Below are 23229 nucleotides of genomic sequence, written 5' to 3'. Positions count from 1 at the left end.
AATAGATTTCAAGACAAAAACAATTGAAAGCAACACAGAAGGTCATTATATAATGATAAAGGGGTCAATTCAGCAAGGGGATATAACAATTCTAAATATATATATGCACCCAAGACCAGAGCACCTAGATATGTAAAGCAAATATTATTAGAACGAAAGACAGAGAAAGACCCCAATACAATAATAGCTGGAGACTTCAACACTCCTCTTTCAGCATTGGACAGATCATCTAAACAGAAAATCAACAAAGAAACAGGGAAAAACTGAAAGCCCTTCCTTTAAGATTTGGAACACGAGAAGAATTCTCAGTTTCACCACTGTTATCCAACATAATACTGGAAGTCCTAGCTAGAGCAATCAGACAAGAGAAAGAAATAAAGGACATCTGAATTGGAAAGGGAGAAGTCATATTATCCTTGTTTGCCGATGATATGTTAGATTTGGAAAAATCTAAAGACTCCACACACACAAAAAAAACTATTAGAACTGATAAACAAATTCAGTAAAGTTTCAGGATACAAAATCAACATGCAAAAATCTGGCTGGGCGCAGTGGGTCACACCTGTAATCCCAGCACTTTGGAAGGCCAAGGCAGGTGGATCACTTGAGCTCAGGAGTTCCAGACCTGCATGGGCAACATGGCGAAAACCCATCTGTACCAAAAAATACAAAAATTAGCTAGGTGTGGTGGCACATGCCTGTAGTCCCAGCTACTGAGGAGGCTGAGGTGGAAGGATCGCTTGATCCAAGGAGGCAGAGGCTGCAGTGAGCTGAGATCATGCCACCGCACTCCAGCCTGGTGACAGAGGAAGACCCCACCTCAAAAAAAAAAAAAAAAATTTATACCATTTCTATATGCCAACAGTGAGCAATGTGAAAAATTAATTTTTAAAATCTCATTTACAACAGCCATAAGTATAATTAAATATCTAGGAATTAACCAAAGAAGTAAAAGATCTCCATAATAAAAACTATATAATACTGATGAAAGACATTGAATAGAACACCAGAAAAATGGAAAGACATTTCATGTTCATAGATTGGAAGAATCAATATTGTTAAAATGTCCATACTACCCAAAGCAATCTGCAGATTCAGTGCAATCCCTATCAAAATACCAATGAAGTTCTTTATGGAAATAAAAAAAAAAGTCCTAAAATTTATATAGAACCACAAAAGACCCAGAATAGCCAAAGCTATTCTGAACAAAAAGAGCAACACTGGAGGACTCACATTAACTGACTTCAAATTATACTACAGAGCTATAATAATCAAAACAGCATGGTACTTGCATAAAAACAGACACATACACCAATGGAACAGGATAGAGAACACAGAAACAAATTCATATATTTACAGTGAACTGATTTTCAACAAAGGTGTCAAGAACATACATTGGAGGAAAGACAGTCTTTTCAATAAATGGTGCTGGTAAAATTGGATATCCACATGCAGAACAATGAAACTAGATCCCTATCTCTCACCATACACAAAAATCAAATAGAAGTGGGTTAAAGACTTAAATCTAGGACCTCAAACTATGAAACTGTGATAAGAAACCTTAGGGAAAATCTACAGGACATTGCAGTGGGCAAAGATTTCTTAAGTAATACCCCAGAAGCACAGGCAACCAAAGTAAAAATGGACAAAGGGGATCACATCAAATTAAAAAGCTTCTGCACCACAAAGGAAACAATCAACAAAGCGAAGAGACAACCCACAGAATGGGAAAAAAAAAAATTTGCAAACTATCCACTTGACAAAGGATTAACAACCAGAATATATAAGGAGCTCAAACAACTCTATAGGAAAAAATCTAATAATCCAATTCAAAATGGGGAAAAGATCTGAATAGACATTTCTGAAAAGACACGCAAATGGCAAACAGATATATGAAAAGGTGCTCAGCATCACTGATCATCAGAGAAATGTAAATCAAACCCATAGTGAGATATCATCTCACTTAGTTAAAATGGCTTGTATCCAAAAGACAGGCAATAACAAATGCTGGCAAGGATGTGGAGAAAAGGGAGCCCTCGTACAGTGTTGGTGGGAATGTAAATTAGTACAACCACCATGGAGAACAGTTTGGAGGTTCCTCAAAAAACTGGAAGTAGACCTACCATATGGTCCAGCAATCTCACTGCTGGGTATATACCCAAAAGAAAGGAAATCAGTATATTGAAGAGATAGCTGCATTCCCATATTTATTGCAGCACTATTCACAATGTCCAAGATTTGGAAGTAACCCAAGTTTTTGTCAACAGACAAATGGTTAAAAATATGTGGTACATATATGTAAGAGAATACTAGTCAGCTATGAAAAAGAATGAGATCCTGCCATCTGCAATAATATGGATGGAACTGGAAGTCATCAAGTGAAATAAGCTAGGCACAGAAAGACAAACTTTTCATGTTCTCACCTATTTGTGGGAGGCAAGAATTAAAACAATGGTGCTCATGGAGATAGAGAGTAGAAGGATGGTTGCCAGAGGCTGGGAGGGGTAGTGGAGGGGATAGAGTGGGGGAAGAAATGGGAATGGTTAATTGGTACCAAAAAATAGTTAGAAAACATGAAAAGATCTAGTATTTGATAGCAGAACAGGGTGCCTATAGTCAATAATAATTGAATCGTACATTTAAAATTAAAAATAACTAAAGGAATGTAACTGGATTATTTGTAACACAAAGGATAGATGCCAGAGGTGATGGATATCCCGTTTGCCCTAATGTGATTATCACACATTGTATACCTGTATCAAAACATCCCATATACCCCATAAATATATACACCTACTATGTACCCACAAAAATTTTCATAAAAAGTAGAGCCTGAAGATGTGACTGAATTGCTGCCATCTCATGATAAAACCTGAATGGATGAGAAGTTGCTTCTTATGGATGAGCAAAGAAGGTGGTTTCTTGAGCCAGAATCTACTTCTGTTGAATATGCAGTGAATATTGTTGAAATGGCAACAAAAGATTTAGAATATGCTGTAAACTTAGTTGACAAAGGGGCTGGGTTTCAGAGGATTGACTTTAATTTTTAAAAGAAGGTCTACTGTGGCTAATATGCTATCAAACAGCATTGCATTCTATAGAGAAGTCTTTCATGAAAGGAAGAGTCAATCAATGCAGCAAATTTCATTGTTGTTTATTTTAAGAAATTGCCACAGCTACCTCACCCTTCAGCAACCACCACGTTGATTAGCCAGAAGCCATCAACAAGGAATCAAGACCCTCCACCCGCAAAAAGATTACAACTCATTGAAGGCTCAGATAATTGTTAGCAGTTTTTAGAAATAAAGTATGTTTAAATTAAGATATGTACATTGTCTTTTTAGACATAATGCTATTGCACACTTAATAGACTATATTATAAATATAGCTTTTTAAAAAAAATAGAGATAGTGTCTCATTATGTCATCCAGGCTTGTCTTGAACTGCTGGGTGGAAGTGATCCTCTCACTTCCTAAAGTGTGGGATTATAGCCACCATGCCCAGCCACTGTAAACATAACTTTTATGTGCACTGGGAGACAAAAAAATTTATGTGACTCACTTTATTGTTATAGTCACTTTATTGTTATAGTCACTTTATTGCAGTGGTCTGGAACTGAACCTGCACTATCTCCAAGATATGCTTGTAATAGTAATAAAAATAACCACATAAATAATATAAGAAAACATAAATAACTTTTTAAATTTTAAGATAATTCCAGAGTCACTTGCAGTTTTAAGAAATAATATGGAGAGATTCTGTGTATTCTTTGCCCAGTTTCATCCAATGATAATATTTTGCAAAAGTATGCTACAAATATGAAAACCAAAGAGACAGGGAGTAGAATAAGGTTATCAATAGTGAGTGGAAGGAGCAATGGGGATTATTACCTAATGGTTATAGGGGGATTTTTCTGCATGATGGAAAACTTTTAGAAATAGATAGTGGTCAGCCAAGTGCAATGGCTCATGCCTGTAATCCCAGCACTTTGGGAGGCCGAGGTGGGTGGATCACCTGAGGTGGGGAGTTGGAGACCAGCCTGACCAACATGGAGAAATCCTGTCTCTACTAAAAATACAAAATTAGCCAGGCATGATGGCACATGCCTGTAATCCCAGCTACTCAGGAGGCTGAGGCAGGAGAATTGCTTGAACCCCGCAGGTGGAGGTTGCGGTGAGCCAAGATTGCACTTTGCATTCCAGCCTGGGCAACAAGATTGAAACTCTGTCCCAAAAAAAAAAAAAAAAAAAAAGAGATAGTAGTGATGGCTACACATCATTGTGAATATACTTAATGCCACTGAATTGTGCACTTAAAAAATGGTCACAATGCTAACCTTCATGTTTTGTATTTTACTAAAATAATTTTTAAAAACCTTCTTAGAGATTGAATGTTTGTGTACCCCCAAAACTCATAAGTTGAATTTCTAACCCCCAGTGGGATGGTATTTGGAGGTGGGGCATTTTGGAGGTAATTAGATTTAGATGAGGTCATGAGGGTGGGGACCCCATGATTAAATTTGTATTCTTATACAAACAGAAAGAGAGACCAGTTTTTTCTTTCTTCACCATGTGAGAATACAGCAAGAAGGTGGCAGTCTGCAAGTCAGGACAAGAGCCCTCTCTATTAACTGAATATGTTGGCACCATAATCTTATACTTCCCAGCCTCCATAACTGTGAGAAATCAACATCTGTTGCTGAAGCCATTCAGACTATGGTATTTTGTTTTAGCATCCTGAGCTGACTAACACAAACTCATAGTACAATATCACAACCATAACACTGACATTAATACCATTAAGATACGGAATAGTTGTATCACCACAAGGATCCGTCAGGTTGCCCTTTTGTAACCACATCATGCTCCCTTCTTCTTCCCTGCAGCCCTCGTCCTTGACCCCTGGTAACTACTAATCCGTTCTCCATTTCTATAATGTTTCTTTTTTAGTCAGCTTAGTTCCCTTGAGATCCATCCAAGTTGCTGCTGTATGAATAGTTTTTTACTTTTCATTGTTAAGTGACATTCCATTGGTATAGATGTAACACAGTTTTTAAACTATTCACCCATTGTGATTATTATTAATAAAGCTTATATGAGCATTTATGTATAGGTTTTCAACACCTGCAGCACTACAGCCCCTCTCTGGGACATCCCTGAAAGACAGTGGTGAAGGGAAATCCTTTTAGTTGGCAAAACTTTGAGCAGCACACCTGGCTATGCACTTCGCTCAGAAAGAGAAACGGCCAGATATGCAATTATATACCAGTTCATGGTCTGTAGCCCATGATTTGGCTGGATAGTCAGTGACTTGGAAAGAACATAATTGGAAAATTGGTGACAAATATATTTGGGGAAGAGGTCTGTGGATAGACTACTTTTTTTTTTTTTTTTTTTTTTGGTGCGGCACCAAGGTTTATTAAAGCGAAAGTAAAGTAAAAGCAAAAGTAAAGCTTCCATGTGGTGGAAGGACACCCGGAAGGGTTTCCGTTTCTGGCTTGGGTGTCTTATGCTTATATCCCCTTATGACTCCTCCCCTTTGCCTTTTTCTGTCCCATAGGATTAGCTTATTTTTTATCCACTTGTGGGTTGGCAGGCCTGATTGGTTAAAAACATCAGGCTGCAGCTAGAGCTTAAACTCCCTATATGATTGGGTGAAGTTTCAATCACTTAGTTTGCAGTGGTGACTCATTTTTGCTTAGGAGAAAGTCCCCTTTGATTGGTTGAAGTTTCAATCCCTTAGCTTGCAGCTATGACTCATTTTGGCTTAGGGGAATGTCCCCTTAGGGAAGTCCCTGTTGACCCAGGAAGTCCAGCCAACTTAGCCACTTAGTCCCTCAGTACCCGCTCTCAACAGGAAAGCTGAAGTGCTGTTGGGAAGTTGGGCAATGATCATTCTAGCTACTTCCTGCTGAACTGGGACATAGAAGGGGCTCTGCAGTTGAGGGTTCCTCAGGAGGGGAGTCTTCAGTGTCATGGTGTTAGAACAGGTTGGTAGGTCGGTCTAGGGGTCCTCGATAGTAGGTGCTAGTGGTGGTCATTTGGAGCTCCATTTGTAGAACCATTTGCAGTTTCATGGATTCTATTCGCTTCAGAGAAATCCCAGACAGGCCCCCAGAAATGAGATGAGAAGGCTTCTTCGGATTGAAGGTTTTTCTCAAATGAAGAGTTTGTGGTCCCACTGGCTTCAAAGAATGAAGCCTTGGATCGCAGCAGTGAGTGTTACAGCTCAATTAGAGAAGCATGCAGACCCAAAGAGTGTGCTGTGGCAAGATTTATTAAAGCCAAAGTAAAGCAAAAGTGAAAGTAAAGCTTCCACACAGTGGAAGGGGAACTGGAAGGGTTGCCTGATAGACTACTTTGAATGGGCAAAGAATGTGAAGGTATTTGCATCTCATGTGAGTGCTCACCAAAGGTTTACCTCAGCAGAGGAAGATTTTAATAATCAAGTGGATAGGATGACCATTCTGTGGAGACCAGTCAGCCTCTTTCCCTAGCCACCCTTGTCACTGCTCGATGGGCTAATGAAGTAAGTGGCCAGGCTCCAGAGATGGAGTTTATGCATGGGCTCAGAATTGACAAAGGCCAACCTGACTATGGCCACCACTGAGTGCCCAATCTGTCAGCAGCAGAGACCAACACTGAGCCCCCAATATAGGACCATTCCTTGGAGTGATCAGCCAGCTATCTGGTGGCAGGTTGATTACACTGGATTGCTTCCATCATGGGAGTGGTGGCATTTTGTCCTTACTAAAATAGACACTTATTCTAAATACAGATTTTACCTTCCTGCATGCAATGCTTCTGCTAAAAACTACCATCCATGGACTTATAGAATGCTTTATCCATTGTCATTGTATTCCATACAGTGTTGCTCCTGATCAAGGAACTCACTTCACAGCAAAAGAAGTGTGGCAATGGGCCAGGATTCATGGAATTCATTAGTCTTAACATGTTCTCCACAATCCTGAAGCAGCTGACTTGATAGTTCGGTGGAAAGGCCTTTTGAAGACTCAGTTACAGCATCAGCTAGGTGGTAATACCTTGCAGGGCTGGGGGCAAGGTTCTTCAGAAGGTTGTATATTCTCTGAATAAATGTCCAATATATGGTGCTGTTTATCTGATAGCCAAGATTCATGGATCCAAGAATCAAGGGATGGAACTGGGAGTGGCTCCACTCACTATTGCCCCTAGTGACCCACTAGTAAAATTTTTGCTTCCCGTTCCTGTGATTTTATGCTCTGCTGGCTAGCGATCTTAGTTGCAGAGGGAGGAATGCTTTCACCAGGAGTCATAACAATAATTCCATTGAACTGGAAGTTAAGACTGTCACCCAGGCACTTTGGGCTCTCACGCCCCTGAGTCAAGGCCAAGAAGAGAGTTATAGTGTTGTCTGGGGTGATTAATCCAGACTACCAAGAGGGAATTGAACTACTGCTCCACCATGGAGGTAAGAAAGAGTATGTTGGGAATACAGGGACCCCTTAGGATGTCTCTAGTTTTATCATTCTCTGTGATTAAGATCAATGGAAAACTGTAACAACTCAATCCAGGCAGGACTATTAATGGCCAAGACTCTTCAGGAATAAAGATTTAGGTCACTCCACCAGCTAAAGAACCACAACCGCTGACATGCTTACTGAATGCAAAGAGAATATGGAATAGGTAGTGGATGAAGGTAGTTATAAATGCCAACTACAATCCACATGACCAGAAAAGAAGACTGTAATTATCACGAGTATTTCCACTTTATTTTGTTGTGAATATACTCCTGTGTCTGTGTGTAGCAAACATCTTTGCTTTCTTTCATCTTATCTCTTATCATATAACATAATATGTATTGACTTTATATCAGTATTTAAGTATTGTTAACTTTATATCATAGTATTTAAGTTATGGGATATCAGGAGAACAGTAAACATCACTCAAGGACTTTCCTCTTCTGGGGAAGGGATTAGTGCATTTTCAGTGGTATATAGAATAGTTGTATCATGTTAGGTGGAATTATGACCTTGTTATTGTCTTCACTTGGAGATTAAGTATAGTTTAAGGAGATGCCTATGGGTGCCAAGTTGACAAAGATGAACTTGTGATAGTTAATTTTATATGTCAACTTGAGTGGTCTAAGGGATGCCCAGATAGCTGGTAAAACATTATTTTTGAGTATGTCTGTGAGAGTGTTTCTGGAATAGATTAACCTTTGAATCAGTAAACATGGTAAAGAAAATCACAATCACCAATGTGAGTGGCCATCATCTAATACATTGAGGGGACTAAATAGAACAAAAAGGCAAATGAAGAGCAAATTTGCTCTCTCTGCTTGAGCTGAGACATCCATATTTTCTTGCCCTCAGATATCAGAGTTCCTGGTTCTTGGGCATTTGGATTTGGACTGGGACTTACACCTCTGGCTCCCTGGTTCTTAGACCTTTGGACTCAGACTGAGAGTTACACTATTGGCTCCCCTGATTCTCAGGCCTTCAGGCTTGGACTAGAAGTACACCACTGTTTTTCCTTGATCTCCAAGTTGCAGACAGCAAATTGTGGGACTTCTTAGCTTCTATAATGCACGAGCCCATCCTCCATAAAAAATCTCTTTCTGGCTGGGTATGGTGGCTCATGCCTATAATCCCAGCACTTTGGGAGGCCAAGGCAGGTGGATCCTTTGGTTTTAGGAGTTAGAGACCAGCCTGAGAAACATGATGAAACCCCATGTCTACAGAAAATATGAAACTTAGCTAAGTGTGGTGGTGCACACTTATAGTCCCATTTACTCAGGAGGCTGAGGTGGGAGGATCACTTGAGCCCAGAAGGTTGAGCCTGCAGTGAGCCAAGATTGAGCCACTGCACTCCAGCCTGGGTGATGAGACTGTCTAAAAAAAACTCTCTCTCTCTCTATGTGTATATCCTATTGGCCTGTTTCTCTATAGAACCGTGACTAACACAGACTTTGGTACTGAGAGTGGGGTGGAAGCAATACCTAAAAATGTGAAAGTGGCTGTAGAACTGGATAGCAGTTAAAGGTAGGAAGAGTTTTGAGGTGCATGATGGAAAAAGCCTATGTTTCTATAAAGAGACCACTAAGGGTGATTCTGATGAGAGCTCAGAAAGAAAAGAATAGGGCTGTAGAGAAAGCCTCAGTGTTCTCAGAGAATACCTAAGTGATCCTGAATAGAATGTTGGAGAAATATGGGTGGTAAAGGCCATTCTGATGAGGTCTTAGACAGAAATGAAGAACATGTTATTGGACAACAGAGAAAAGATGATCATTGTTATAAAGTGGCAAAGAAATTGGCTGACTTGTGCATATGCTCTAGTGTTTCGTGGAAGGTAGAACTTGTGAGTGATGAAACTGGATATTTATTTCAGGAAATATCTAAGCAATGTGTTGAAGGTGCAGCTTGGCTTCTTCTAACTACTTATAGCAAAATGTGAGAAGAGAGAAGTGACTTAAAGTTGGAATTGTTAAGCAAAAGAAAGCAGAAATGAAAGATTCTTAGGAAAATTCTTAGCCTATACATATTGCAAAAAAATGAGGACATTAAAGATGTGGCCAAATGACTCTTTGATAAGGTGATTAGTGTAGATCAGCCATCTCAACAGAAACTAGGTGTTATTCTTCAAGACAATGGAAGAATTACCCCGAAGGCAATTCAGAGATCATCAGGCTTGCCATTCTATCTGAGACTGCCAGTGCCTGTGGAACTTCAGTGCACCCTGCTCATTGCCAGCTCACTTTGTGGTCTCCACTCACTGTACTCCTTTGTCACCCCAGGTGCAGCTCCCATGGGTCCTGGTGCAGCATGGACTGTGGTGGCTGCCCCTCTGGAGGGTGCAGATAGCAAACTTTGGTGGAGTCCATGTGGTACTGTCTTCTCTGGTATGCAGAATGCATAGGCTGAGGTGGGGTCATGGCTGCTTGCACCTAGGTTTCAAAGGCCAAACAGCCCATGGCTGCAGGCACGCAGTGACAGCCTGAAAGATCTGAGGCATGGGGGCACAGATCCTGCCATGGAGTCATCCCATAAAGCTGTGAAAATGACATTGCCACTCAACATTGTCACCCAGTGGGCCTGGATGTCAGAGCATCAAGTCAAAGAAATTATTCTCAAGCCTTAAGGTCTAATGGAATTTGCCCTGTTAGGTTTTAAACTTACTTGAGACTTGTCTCTTTTTTCTTCTTTCTTCTTTCTCTCTTTTGGAATGGGAATGTCTATCTATACCTGTCCCACCATTGAATTGTGGAAGCACATAACATGTTTGGTTTCACAGGTTCACAGTTGAAAGGAATTTGCCTTAGGACGAATCCTATCTTGAATATCATCCGTATCTGATTTAGATAATATTTGGATGAGACTTTGGACTTAGATTTTAAAGTTGATACTGAAATGAGTTAAGACTTTTGGGTTTATTGGAATGGAATGAATATATTTCATATGTGAGAAGGTCATGAATTTTGGGGGACCAGGGACAGAATGCAACATACTGAATGTTCGTGTACCCCCAAAATTCATATGTTGAAATCCTAATCCCTAAGGTGATAGTATTTGGAGACTGGGGCCTTTGGGAGGTGATTAGGTCATGAGGGTGGGGCCCTCATGATTGGATTAGTGCCCTCATAAAAGAGATCTCAGAGACTTCTTTTGCCCCTTCTGCTCTGTGAGGATACAGTGAAAAGATGGCCATCTGTGAATCAGGAAATGGGCCCTCATTGGGTACCATATTTGCTGGTGCCTTGATCTTGGACTTCCCAGCCTTCAGAACCATGAGAAATAAATTTCTGTTGTTTATAAGCCCCCTAGTCTATGGTATTCTGTTATAGCAGCAAAAATGAACTAAGACAAGGATGTAAGTCAGTGCAATTTCTGGGTTGTATGGTAAGCCATGTTTAGTTTTCTAAGAAAGTTTTACACTCTTTTCCAGAATGGCTGTACCATTTTCCCATTACCACTAGCAATTTATAAGTGATTCCATTTCTCTACATCTTTGCAAGCATTTGGTATTTTCACTTTTTTTTTGAGACGGAGTTTTGCTTTTGTTGCCCAGGCTAAGTGCAATGGCGCAATTTCGGCTCACTGCAACCTCTGCCTCCCAGGTTCAAGCGATTCTCCTGCCTCAGCCTCCCAAGTAGCTGGGATTACAGGTATGTGCCACCATGCCTGGCTAATTTTGTATTATTTTTAGTAGAGACGGGGTTTCACCATGTTGGCCAGGATGGTTTTGAACCCCCAACCTCAGGTGATCCACTCGCCTTCGCCTCCCAAAGTTCTGGGATTAGAGGGGTGAGCCACCATGCCCAGTTCACTATTTTTTATTGTAGTCATTCTGATAGGTGTGTACTGCTATCTCATTGTAGTTTAAATTTGCATTTTCCTGATGGCTGATGATATTTAACATATTTTCATGCATTTATTTGCCATTTGAATATCCTCTTTGGTGAAATGTCTGTTGAGGTCTTTTGCCTATTTTCTCATGGATTTTTTTTTAACTTTGGGTTTTTGAGGGTTCTTTATATATTCTAGATATTATTCCTTTGTCAGCTATGTAGTTTGCAAATATTTTCTCCCAGTCCGTTGCTTGTTTTTCCATGTTTTCAACAGGGTCTTTCACAGATCAAAGTTTTAAATTTTGGCCGGGCGCAGTGGCTCACGCTTGTAATCCCAGCACTTTGGGAGGCCGAGGCGGGTGGATCACGAGGTCAGGAGATCGGGACCACGGTGAAACCCCGTCTCTACTAAAAATACAAAAAATTAGCCGGGCGTGGTGGCGGGCGCCTGTAGTCTCAGCTACTTGGAGAGGCTGAGGCAGGAGAATGGTGTGAACCTGGGAGGCGGAGCTTGCAGTGAGCCGAGATTGCGCCACTGCACTCCAGCCTGGGCAACAGAGCGAGACTCCGTCTCAAAAAAAAAAAAAAGTTTTAAATTTTGATGAGGTCTGATTTATCAGTTTTCCTGGAGCATGCTTTTGGGGTCAAGTCTAAGAACTCTTTGCCTAGTCTTACATCATGAAAATTTTCTCCTATAATGTTTTTTCTAAAAGTTTTATAGTTTTACATTTTATATTTATGTCTGTGATCCATTTTGAGTTAATTTTTTACTTGAGGTATGAGATTTAGTAAAGGTTTTTGTTTTGTTCTTTAACCTATGGATGTCCAATTTCCCCAGCTCCATTTGTTGAAAAGGCTGTCCTTCCTTCGTTGAATTTCTTTTGCATCTTTGTCAAAAATCAGTTGAGCATATTTATGTGAGTCTAGAGAGCCCAGGTTCTCTACTCTGTTTCATTTATCTATGTGTCTATTCCACCACCAATACCATACTGTTTTGATTACTGTAGATATATAGTAGGTCTTAATGTTGGGGAAAATGATCCCTCCCACTTTATTCTTCTTTTTCAATATTGTTTTAGCTATTTTAGGGCTTATGCCTTTTCAAATAAATTTTAGAATAAGCTTGTCTGTGTCTACAAAAAACCTTGTTGGCATTTGATAGGAATTGCATTAAGCCTATACAGTAATTTGGGGGAAAACTCTCATCTTTACATTGTTGGGTATTCTAATCAATGAACACTGATTCTCCATTTGTTTATTCTTTCACTTCTTCCATCAGTATGTAATTTTCACCATATAGATCTTGTGCATGCTTTCTTAAGTTTATAAGTAAGTATTTCATTTTCTTTGTGGAGAATGCAATGGTATTGTTTTGAAAGTTGGTTTCTACATGTTTATTGTAGTATATAGAAATATGATTAATTTTGTGTGTTGATTTTTGTATCCCGCTACCTTGCCGAACTCATTTATTATTTCTAGGAGTTTCTGGTAGATTTCTTGGAATTTTCTATATACATAATTGTGTCATTTGCAAATAGAGATAGTTTCATTTCTTCCTTTCCAATCTATATACCTTTTATGGTGGCTAAAACTTCTTGCACTATGTCAAATAAATGCTGAGAGTGGACATTCTTGCTTTGTTCCAAGACTTAGGAAGAAAACATTTCGTCTTGTACCATAAAGTATGATGTTAAAGCCAGATGAGGTGGCTCATGCCTGTAATCCCAGCATTTTGAGAGTCTGAGGCAGACAGATCCCTTGAGCTCAGGAGTTCCAGACCAGCCTGGGCAACATCGTGAAACCCTGTCTCTACAAAAATACGAAAATTAGCTGGGTGTGTTGGCACACACCTACAGTCCCAGCTACTCAGGGGGCTGAGGCAGAAGGATCACTGGACACTGGGAGGTCAAGCCTGTAGTGAACCAAGATTGCACCACTGTATTCCAGCATGGGCAACAGAGTGAGAACTTGTTTCAAAAAAAAAAAGTGTGATGTTAGCCATAGGTTTTTTGTAGATGTTCATCAAGTTGAGGTGGTTCCTATTTATTCCTGAGAGTTTTTATCATGACTAGGTGTTGGATTTTGTCAAATGCTTTTTCTATGTCAATTAATATGATTGTAATATGATTCTCCTTCCTTAGCCTGTTGATAGGGTCTATTACAATGATTTATTTTCAAATGTTTAGCCAGCCTTGCATACCTAAAATAAATCCCATTTGGTCTTGATGTATAATTATTTTTATAGTATATTCCTGGATTTGTGACTATTTTATTGAGGTTTTTTTTTGTTTGTGAGAGATATTCTGTAGTTTTTTTGTTCTTTCTTTTCTTTGGTACTGTCTTTGTATAGTTATTGGTATCTGGGTAATATTAGTCTCATAAAATGAGTTGGCAAGTGTTCCCACCTCTGCTGTTTTTTGGAAGATATTGTGTAAAATTGGTGTTAATTCTTTTTTAAAATGTTTGATAGAATTTTCCAGTGAAATCATTCAGGAGCCCTTTAATTACAAAATAATTTTTCACCTAGTGGTTATAGGACTATTCAGGTTGTCTATTTTATTGTGATTGAGAATGGTAGTTTGTGGATTTTGAGGAATTGTTCCACTCCTAAGTTTTTGAATTTGTGAACACACAGTTGCTCATAGTATTCCTTTATATTCCTTTAATGGCTGCAGGATCTGTAGTGATATCCTATGCTTTATTTTTGAGATTGGTAATTTGTGTCTTCTGTCTTTTTTATCTTTGCCAGGCTTGCTAAAGGTTTATTGTTTTAATATCACTGATTTCTGCTTTTTATTATTTCCCTTCCTCTTCTTTTTAGTTTATTTTGCTCTTATCTTTCTAGTTTCTTGTTTTTACTTATTCTGATGTTCTTCTTTCCTTTTTGAAGTTCCACACCTTCTTCTGTTATCACTTCCACTTTTTTTTAGAAAGTCTCTTTTAGCAATTCTTTAAGGATAGATTTGCTAGCAACAAATTCTTAGTTTTCTTTATTCCAAGAATATCTTTACTTCTTCTTTATTACTGAACAAAATTTTTGCTTGATATAGAATTTGCAATTGACAGGTCTTTTCTTCCAATACTTGAAAAATGTGTTATTTCCTTTTGGCCTTCATGGTTTCACATGAGAAATACCCTGTGATTCAAACTGGTGTTCCACCACAAATAATGCATTATTTCTCTTTGGATTTCATGGTTTCCTTTCTTTCTGTTTTGTGTCTTTCATTTTCAGAACTTTTCAGAAGTTATGAGTCTTGGCATGTATTTCTTTAGATTTATCCTGTTTGGGATTCACTCAACTTCTTGAATCAATCTCTAGGCTTCTGTCTCTCACCAAATTTGGAAAGTGTTCAGCCATTATTCTTCAAATACTTTTTCAATCCTACAAATACTTTTTCAGCCCTCTGTCTCTGTTTTCTAGTATTCCATGAGACAAATGTTATCTATTTTATTATCTCACCAGTTCCTGAGATTGTTCATTTTTTTCAGTCTATTTTTTTCCTTTGAAAATGTAAACTATTTATTAATTTAAAAATCTTCTCATAACAGGGATCCTAGCTTGTAGTAAAGGCTACATTGTCTATATTTCATTCTTTAGGCAGAAGTCTGCCTAAGCTATTTCAAACAAATACATGTTAACAATGTTAACATACAATACATGTTAAAGTACTAGTTACCAACCCCTTACCAATCCATTTTACTATTTAACAACCTTAATTGCAAGGCACTTTTCCTTAAATACACTGAATTGCCTCAGACATGAGATATAATGACAAAGACATTTATTTTGATTCAGATACCAGCTCTGTCACCTGCTGAGCCCCGCCTGGGCCTCTTTATCCTCATCTGTAATATGAAAATGTGAAGAATGCCTATTATTTTCAGTCTATTTTTTCTCTTGCTCAGATTGGGAAAATTCTTTGATGTGTCCTTGAATTCACTGATTTTGTCTTCTGTCAAATCCACTCTTTTGGTTACTGTGTTTTTCAGTTCTATAATCTCCATTTGATTCTTTTTAAATAACTTCTATTTCTTTGCTGAGATTTTTTATATTTTTTCATTTGTTTGAAGATAATTTGTAATTATCTGTTGAAGCGTTTTATGATGGCTGATTTTAAATCTTTGTCAGATAATTCCATCATCAGATTCATCTCCTTGTTGGTGTCTGTTGATTATCTTTTCTCATTCATGTGATTTTCCTGGTTCTTGATATGATGAGTGACTTTTAACTATATCCTGAACATTTGGATATTATACTATTAGACTATGGATTCTACTAATTCTTCTTTTCCTTTTTTTAACAGGTTGTCCCCTGGTTGAGGTACAGCATGAAGGCTGAGTGAGTGTGTATGTTCAGCTGCTCTCTGGTGCCCAATGATACTACTCTGGCAAAAGTAGGCACTGACTCCCATTGCCTTGTTGTAGATATGTGGGGTAGAAATTCAATTCCCACACTGGCCCCATCAACACCTTCCCAGTGAAAATGGGGCACTGACGTTTGCCACCACACTGCTTCCTAATGGGAATGTAAACTTGCCTCCCTATTGGTTCCCACTGACACTAGTGAGGGCACGGGGAAGCCAAGGGTTGACTCACTCTGCTTTTTTGTTACAGTGGAGGCAGTGGCTCAGCTTTGTGCTGAGCCCTGCAGACACCAAGGGAGCGAAAAGGAAAAGTGGAATGCCAACAAAGCCCACCACTCACCACCTCCTTCTGTCCCATCAATGCCTGGTGTGGAAGGGTTCATCTCCCAACTGGGCCCCACTAATACTAGGGGTGGGAGGAAGCAAAGACTGTACTAAACCCACCTCATGTCACCTCATTCTGCCTTGTTAATGTCGGGTAGAGTCGGAGGCTCAGCTCCCTGCTGAGCCCTGCTGACACTAGTGGCGGGGGGATAGTGGACAGTGGAGTGCTGATTAGATCTGACTGGCATTGCCTTGTTCAGTCCTATTTATGCCATGTGGGGCTGGATACTTAGCTCCCTGCTGCTGGGCTCTGCTAACACTTGGGATGGGGGGTGATCAGGGTATGAACTAGCCCTATCTTTCTGCCTCTTTAAGTGTCATTACTACCTGGTGAGGATGGAGGCTCAGTTTGCTGTTGGACCCCACTGACACTACACTGTGGGGCAATCAGCAAACTGCCTGCTTTTGTTTGGCAGGGAGTAGAAGTTCAGCTTTCTGCTCAGCTTTACCAGTACCTCTGCATGGGAATCAGAGCACCAGCTGCTTTTGCCTGGTGGGCATTGGAAGATCCCACAGCAGGGAAGGGTACAGATTTTCTACTGGTGTTTGGTTGGAGTAGGGCAGGTATTGCCAAAAAAGTTTTCTGTTGTTATGCCTGACAGCTAGAGCTATCAGGGTTTTCATGGAGTTTTTTTTTTTTTTTTTAATCTATACTTGGCAGTTCTGGGTTGGAGAGTTGGAGGCTTCTGCACAGTGCCCTGTCTGGGATGTAAGGGAGGTGATAAGGAAACCCAGGAAATTCACTGTTGTATTGTTGCTCAGTCTAGCTAAGGTCCCTAAGAATTCTGCTTTCTCCTTTCAACCTTTCAGAGTCTTCCTATGCTTGTTTGCTGTGTTATGCACAGGGTTTCTTAGGAGAAGATCCTGGGAGGAAGGGGACTTCCATCTTGATCAGATGCAGAAGTTCCCTGTTTTTCTTTTTAACATGAGAGCAGGAAAAGCTTTTCAGACTATGTCTCAAAATTCAGAATCAATAAATAAAAGATTAATGAATTTACCTACATTAAAAACACATAATCATAATAAAATATAAAATGGCAAACATAGAAGGACTATTTTTTACATATATAAGACAAAAGATTAATCTCCCTAATAAAGTGATTTTAATAATTAAGAAGAAAAAGACTAAAACCTTGATAGAAAAAAAAGGCAAAAAAAGGCAAAAGGCACAGAGAGTTCACAGAGAAATGCAAATGAACATTTGAAAAGATGCTCATTATTACTCACAAAAATAGAAATGCCAATTAAAACAAATCAGTCTGGCCAAAACTCCAAAGTTTTACAAAACACACTGTTGACAGACAGACCTGTGGAGAAATAAGCACTTTTATGCATTGCTGGTGAAAGTGTAACATGGTACAAGTCCCAAGGAGGTGAATTTGGCAATATGTAATGAAATTATGTTTGCCCCTTGACCTAGCAATCCCACATCTAGAAATTTACCCTGAAGGCATGCTTCCATAATTATGAAATAATACATGTACAACATTATTTTTCTGGCATTATTTTTAATAGTAAAGACTAGAAGCACTGACATATCCACCAATAAAGGACTTATTGAATAAACTAAGTTATCATCTCATAATGAAGTACTAGACAGGTGTACAACAAGAATGACAAGGTGTCTATATTATGATATGAAGGTTATTTTTTAAAAAACAAGGTGCAGAACATGTATATAGTGTTTTATCTTTTCTATGTGAAAAGAGGAAAATAATATCATGTGTATTTGCTAAAAGTTTTTCCCAAAAATTACTGGAAGAATAACCAGAAACTAATGGAAATGGTTACCTACAGAGGGCTTGGAGGGGAGCTAAGGAGGAGAGGATAAGAATTGAAAAGAGATTTCTGAGTATGCCTGTTAATATAATTTTGACTTAATATATAAATGTTTAACACCCTAAAAACAAAATTAAAAAAGAAGACAAACCAGTCTATAACTGAAAACAATCAAATGGACCTAAGTGTATATCAAAGATAATGGAATCATACAGAGGCAAGAATTATTTCAAATAATTTATGAATACAGTACACAGGCTGTACCAAAGTCAAAAAGAAGTCAAAAGAAATCTTGAATATCAATTGGTAGTTTTATTGTGAGTAGTAACACTGGTATTAAAATTTTGAAACCTTTATATGTGTATGTATGTTTTACAGATAAAGCAAATTTGAATGAAAAATATCTATGTCTACCTACATCAATCTATCTATCCACACACACATTTCCAAGACTGACAACATAATTGGCACAAAATAAAAATATGTGGTCATTTATTCAAAAAGCATTAATAAATGCTCTAAATAATAATGCCCTTAAAGGTATTAAAATATAAAGTTTTTCCCTTCCATAGCCTCTTACTCTCTCAACTTATAACAGTGTTTTTATTGCTATTCAGTGTTGTTCTGAAGAATATTACAAATTTAAATTTTTTTCATTAATTTTACCTTTTATCTTTATATTGTGCAATATTTGTTTTTAAAGCAAATGTAAGAACCTTTAAGTCCTATGTGGAATAACTGAAATTTCACAATCTGTATTTTGTGACTTGTCCCAGAGACTGCCTAGAGCTGGCCAGAAGAGACTAACACAAACCAGATTCAGGAAGGTTGGAAGGAGGAAGAAAGGGTCTCCCTAGGTACAGGATACAGCAAGTCCTGAGATAACATTGTTTCATTCAATGTTGTTTCCTTATAATGTTTGAAACCGTCCCCACAGTGTTGATAAGAATTACATGGCAGGTTCTGGACAGAAATGTGGTTATAATTAAGCATTAATCAGACTGCACTTTGGTCCACTTCCTTGTTCCTAAAAGTCAGGTAACACTAGATAGTGACCATTTGCATTTCCATCGGCTTTCTGACATTGGGATCATAAGACTGTTTAAGAATTGATTTGTATCCCCATTGTTCCTATAGACAGGATCTCTGACATTGGAATCATAAGGCTTTTGTTTAATGATCACTTAAGATGTTTTTCTGACACCAAATTCCAGCAACCAGTTTGAAGACCCCCACAGAGAAAGAGGATCAACATGAGAATACAGCTTCTTCATCTCCCTGCCCCATCACTTCACCCAATCGCTTCACAAATCAAGGATCTCCACCCTTCAGCTCACTCCAAAACCCTTAAAAACACTAAACACAAATTCCTTAGGGAGACGGATTTGAGATTTTCTCTCATCTCCTTGTTCATTGACCAATGAACCCAAAGAGGTTCATTAAACCTCTTTCTCTACTGCAACCTGGTGTCTCAGCATATTGAGTTGCTGTGTGCATGAGGCAATGAACCTATTACAGATACATGTCAATGAGAAAAAGAATAGATTCTGGGCAGGGGCTACTGTCTCTGTGGAATTTACACATTCTCCCCATGTGTGTGGGTTTTCTCCAGGGACTCTGGTTTTCTCTCACATTCCAAAACTGTGCACCTTTAGTCAACTGGCATGTCTACATGGTCCCAGTGTGAGCGAGTGTGGGTATATGTGTGGGTGAGCCCTGCCATGGGAAGACATCCTGTCCAGAGCACATTCCCACCTGATGCCTCAAACTGCTGGGATGGGCTCCAGCCACCTATGACCCTGCATTGGAATAAGCAAGTTGAAAAATGAATGAAAGAATGAATACAAATTATTGTCAAATAAAAATTCAAAAAGTCTACAATAATCATACAAATGCATGACAATACATGACACAGCACAAAAGCATTCAGTGAGCCCACCCTATCTGTGACTGGTTTTGAACTGTATGGTGGTGGGAGGAGGTGCTTCTGAAACTGCCTTTGCAAAGATTATGACTGCAAGAGAAGTCTAACATGGCTGAGTGCATCTTGCTTCTAGCCTCACAAGCTGGTTGTCTTTACTCATTCCTGGATGAAGGCCAAGCTAACCATGGGAGGACTTCATTTATAGTTTAACTTTGAAGAAAGGATGATAATAGTCCCTCCCTAAAACTGATCACCTCCTTGTTCAAGGGCTGAAACTGCCTTTGTAAGACTCATTAAAGGCCTTAAGATTAGGATTCTGGAAAGGGCCTGAATTCTGCTAAAATGTAGGCATAATTTCTTTTCTTTTCTTTTCTTTTTTTTTTTTTTGAGTGGGAGTCTTGCTCTGTGGCCCAGGCTGGAGTGCAATGGCACGATCTCGGCTCACTGCAACCTCCACCTCCTGGGTTCAAGCGATTGTCCTGTCTGAGCCTCCTGAGTAGCTGGGATTACAGGCGCCTACCACCACGCCTGGCTAATTTTTGTATTTTCAGTAGAGATGGGGTTTCACCATGTTGGTCAGGCTGGTCTCGAACTCCTGACCTCGTGATCCACCTGCCTTGGCCTCCCAAGGTGCTGGGATTACAGGCATGAGCCATTGCACCTGGCCTAAATGTAAGCATATTTTCTATAATCCCTTACTGCTCAGGAGTTATGTGGCCCGAGGTCACAAGATTTGTGACTTCTCAAATTGCTCCTGTAGATAACATCACTATTGTAGAACCTAACATTGGTCTGTTGAGATGTTTTTCAGACTTTCAAATAACAGCAAATGGCTGACCCCATTGAGATTTGTGACTCATGACTCAACTGGCCCGGTGACCCCCAAACCAAAGGTGGACTCAGCGCATGACGGCTGTTTTCCACACCCTTGTGATTGCATCACCAATCAATCATCAGCACCTAATCTTTAGTCCCCTGTCCATCAAACTATCCTTGAAAAACCCTAACCTCCGAGCTTTTGGAAAGACAGATTTGAGTGATAGCTCCAGTCATTTCACTCAGAAGCCTTGTGTTAATTAAACTGTTTCTTTACTGCAATACTGTGGTCTCACTGAATTGGTTTTGTTTGTGCAGCAGGCAGAAAGAACCTGCCAGGTGATTACACTCCTTGCAATGTTCATTATGCAAACATTTATTCTCTGATTTAACCCACCACCACCACAACCAAAGCTGTCACTCAGTGATTCACCAAAAATGGAGGAAATAATTATCTTACTTTTTCCATCTTTCTTAAATGTATGCATAGCTCACATTTCTTTCTTTTTTTTAATTATTTTTTTCCATAAGTTATTGGGGTACAGGTGATATTTGGTTACATAAGTTCTTTAGTGGTGATTTGTGACATTTTGGTGCACCTATCACCTGAGCAGTATACGCTGCAACATATTTGTAGCCTTTTATCCCTCGTCCCCCTCTCACTCTTCCCCCCAAGTTCCCAAAGTCCATCATATTGTTCTTATGCCTTTGCGTCCTCATAGCTTAGCTCCCATCTATCAGTGAGAACATACGATGTTTGGTTTAATCATTCCTGAGTGACTTCACTTAGAATATTAGTCTCCAATCTCATCCAGGTCACTGCAAATGCTCTTAATTCATTCCTTTTTATGGTTGAGTAGTATTCCATCATATATATATATATATATATACATATACCACAGTTTCTTTATCCACTCATTGAGTGATGGGCATTTGGGTTGGTTCCATGATTTTGCAATTGTGAATTGTGCTGCTATAAACATGCATGCACAGGTATCTTTTTTGAACAATGACTTCTTTTCCTCTGAGTAGATACCCAGTAATGGGATTGCTGGATCAAATGGTAGTTCTTTTAGTTCTTTAAGGAATCTCCACACTGTTTTCCATAGTGGCTCTACTAGTTAACATTCCCATCAGCAGTGTGGAAGTGTTCCCTGATCACTGCATCCACACCAACATCTACTGTTTTTGATTTTTTTTTATTATGACCATTCTTGCAGGAGTAAGGTGGTATTGCACTGTGGTTTTGATTTGCATTTCCCTGATCATTAGTGATGCTGAGCAGTTTTGCATGTTTGTTGGCCATTTGTATATCTTCTTCTTTTTTTTTTTTTTTTGAGACAGAGTCTCACTCTGTTGCCCAAGCTGGAGTGCCGTGGCGTGATCTTGGCTCACTGCAAGCTCCGCTTCCTGGGTTCACACCATTCTCCTGCCTCAGCCTCCTGAGTAGCTGGGACTACAGGCGCCTGCCACCACACCCAGCTAATTTTTTGTATTTTTAGTAGAGACAGGGTTTCACCATGTTAGCCAGGATGGTCTTGATCTCCTGACCTCAAATGATCTGCCCGCCTCGGCCTCCCAAAGTGCTGGGACTACAGGCGTGAGCCACCATGCCTGGCCCATTTGTATATCTTCTTTTGAGAATTGTCTATTCATGTCCTTAGCCCACTTTTTGATGGGATTGTTTTTTCTTTTTTTTTTTTTTTTTTAGACGGAGTCTTGCTCTGTCACCAGGTTGGAGTGCAGTGGTGTGATCTCGGCTCACTGCAACCTCTGCCTCCTGGGTTTAAGTGATTCTTCTGCCTCAGCCTCCTGAGTAGCTGGGACTACAGGAGCATGCCACCATGCACAGCTAATTTTTGTATTTTTAGTAGAGATGGGGTTTCACCATGTTGGCCAGGATGGTCTTGATCTCTTGACCTCAGGATCTGCCTGCCTTGGCCTTCCAAAGTACTGGGATTACAGGTGTGAGCCACCACACCCAGCCATGTTTGTTTTGTTTTTTCTGATTTACTTGAGTTCATTGTAGATTCTGGATATTAGTTTTTTGTCAGATGTATAGATTGTGAAGATTTTCTCCCACTCTGTGAGTTGTCTGTTTACTCTGCTGACTGTTCATTTTGCCATGCAAAAGCTCTTTAGTTTAATTAGGTCCCAGCTATTTATCTTTGTTTTTATTGCATTTGCTTTTGGGTTCCTGGTCATGAAATCCTTGCCTAAGCCAATGTCTAGAAGGGTTTTTCCAATGTTGTCTTCTAGAATTTTTACAGTTTCAGGTCTTAGGTTTAAGTCCTCAATCCATCTTGAGTTGATTTTTGCATAAGGTGAGAGATGAGGATCCAGCTTCATTCTCCTACATATGGCCAGCCAGTTATCCCAGCACCATTTGTTGAAAAGGATGTCCTTTCCCCACTTCATGTTTTTGTTTGCTTTGTCGAAGATCAGTTGGCTGTAAGTATTTGGGTTTATTTCTGGGTTCTCTATTCTGTTCCGTTGGTTAATGTGCCTATTTTTATACCAGTACCATGCTGTTTTAGTGACTATGGCCTTACGGTATAGTTTGGAATCAGGTAGTGTAAGGCTGGGCGTGGTGGCTCACGCTTGTAATCCCAGCACTTTGGGAGGCCGAGGCAGGTT

This window comes from Hylobates moloch, unplaced genomic scaffold (genome assembly GCF_009828535.3).
Source record: "Hylobates moloch isolate HMO894 unplaced genomic scaffold, HMol_V3 SCAFFOLD_7, whole genome shotgun sequence".
NCBI classification, from domain to species: Eukaryota; Metazoa; Chordata; class Mammalia; order Primates; family Hylobatidae; genus Hylobates; species Hylobates moloch.
The sequence above is the reverse complement of the archived record's forward strand: the minus strand, read 5'-3'. Positions refer to the sequence as shown.